This window comes from Trypanosoma equiperdum (assembly GCF_001457755.1).
Source record: "Trypanosoma equiperdum strain OVI genome assembly, contig: ctg_1901, whole genome shotgun sequence".
Classification (NCBI taxonomy): Eukaryota; Euglenozoa; class Kinetoplastea; order Trypanosomatida; family Trypanosomatidae; genus Trypanosoma; species Trypanosoma equiperdum.
The window spans coordinates 59,435-62,130 of NW_027123951.1; positions in this window are offsets into that span (position 1 = coordinate 59,435).

Sequence of the window (2,696 nt, forward strand, 5' to 3'; positions counted from 1 at the left end):
TATTTGTTGCTACCCTCCCCCACCACAATAATAACAGCAATGATACCGCCACAACTCCTCTACCCTTTTATATCACGGGAGGCAACTACTTAGCAATGGGAAAAGAAGCATAAGGAAACGAAAGAGGCAAAAACATGAATAAGATCAAACAAACCGACTAAAAAGGATATAATATATATATATATATATATATATTATATGCGGCAAGGGCGCGACAGCGTCTATATGATGTGCAAAAGAAGGCTATGAGAGTAAATACCAATAACACCAGTAACAATACATTCCATAACAGAGGGAGAGAGAAGGAGTAACCAACACACTACACCCGATGCATGCCACACGTCATCGCACCGCTGCTGCACCAAACCGTAGAGAGAAGGAAAGAAAAAAAAAAAAAGTGGGTCATCCACCGTGGAGGGTTTCGCGCACTCACACAAGTAAAACAAAAAAACAAGATCAAAAACTCACCGTTGGAGCAGAGAAAAGAAGTTGAATGGTTTTCTTTTTTTTTTGCAGGGAGAAAGGCAAAGCAAAACAGAGTAAAAACAAAAGTAGTCAAAGATATAAGTATATATATATATATATATATATATATATTTATATTTATTTATATATCGCAGGAAAGTTAAACGGGAGAAAGCACAGTCGTTAAACAGTTCGTGCGAGCAAAAAGCCTAAAAAGAGGAAAATTGGAACAAAAACAAACGAGAGGGGACGATTGGTGATTGTGTGAGTAGGGGAAGGTACAAAGTGTTTGTGTGTTTGTGTTGTCGCTGATTTTTATGAGGTCACGAGGGAGATGGAAGGTGAAGAACGGAACTAAACAAACTCCAAAGGAAAAAAAAAAGAAAACAAATAAAAAAGTAAAAAAGAAAAAAAGAAAAAAGGAGAAAAGAAAAGCAAAGAAACCTCGTCTCATGACGTAAACGCTTAAGCGAATTGAAACTTTTATTTAAAAAAATGTTACGGCACTGCTTTCGGCACCACCGGAAGGTCCCATTTAGTCCTTTTTTTTTTTTTAATTGCCGCGTATTTCTCCTCAGTTTCGAAATTACGCAAACTACAGCTCTTTACCTATCTATTTATTGTTTCTCTGTTCCTCAACCCAACTGTACCACCAATCAAACTGTTTTCGAGTCGAAACAAAAGCGAAAAAAAATGGAAGTTGACACCGCTGCCGCCGTCGGAACGAGAACGAAATACTGATAACAATAAACGGTGTGTGTGTGTTTGTGTGTTTTTGCGGGGTGGAGACATGAGAAGTAAAAACTTTTAGAAAATAAAATGAAAAAAAGAACACATACACAAGCACAAACAAAGTGAATGGTACTGTGGCCTCACTAACGGTGAATTGTTAGATGCAAAATGCAATAAAGTCTGCCGATGCACTTTGTTTATGAATATAAACACAAATACCGTAATGGAAGTGAGGAAGGAAGTAATAACAATACCAACATTGAAGGGGGAAAAAAAGAGAGGTAAAGTAAAGCAAGAAGACGGAGTATAAAACGTGTGTTTCATGGAATTTGGCGCTACGTTGTTTTTCTTTCCCCCCCCCCCACACAGCGGCCACGGTAAAAGAAAAAGTTGAAGAGGAAGGACAAGAGGTACAAAGACAAAACACAGCAGAGAACCGGTAAAGAAAAAGAAAAAAAAGAGAAGTGAAATATGAAAGTGCTTCACTTTTTTTTTTTTAAATTAATATCACGCATCAATGCCTTCCTTTTTTCTTTTTCCTTTTTTTAAAAAAAAGGAAAAATGCTGTTGTTGTTTACCTTTTTCCAGCGGGTATTAAACTCTAATGGGGAACATTTACAAGTTTTCCTACTTTCTCTCCTCTCCCTCAATTCCTCCTCTTTCCCCTTAGGGGCGTGCGCCTATGCACGAGAGGAAAAAAATGGAGGGGGGGAAAAAAAAAAAGCTGCGGCCGCTTCACACTCCATTTCCAAATTCTGAAATCACACGAACTTGTTTTGGTACACCATTACACCTCAATGAGCACAGAAGGAAAAGAAAAAAGGAAAGAAAACAACAACAACACACAAACAGACACACACACATACACGTGCAAACAAAACAAAACAAAAACACAATTCGCAAAACATTGAAAACTAACAATACTATTTGTCTTCGTGTACGCGCGTGCCGCAGAGAGAATACAAGAAGGAACGAGCGGTGGTGGGGATGAATAAGACATACACCAAACGAAAATATTATGCGGCAGACGAATGAGGAAATACAACGAAAGAAAGAAAAAAAAAGAAAATATACTAAAAAGAACCTCCCTTTCCTCCAGCGCCTTTCCTTTAGTTAGACGTTTCATATCATGTCAGCATCGTTCCCGTGATATTGAATTTCTCCTCGTATCGTAAACGTTAAGTTCGCACCGCATCTTTCCATACATACATACATTCGCTTCTTTTTTTTTTTCTTCCTTTCGCTCGTTCATTCTTGAATTATTATTATTTAATATTTTATATTATTTTTACCTTTTACATTTGTATTATTTCCTTCCCTTCCTCACCCCATTTCAACGGTTTCAACACACACACACACACACACACACACAAACACATACTGTAGAAGCCACCAACTTTCCCCTCTTTCTTCGTAACAAAGAAGTTATGAAACAGAAAACTACGGCATGGAATCGTATGAGCGCTAGAACACGTTTCCTCCTCCTCCCTCCGAAAAAA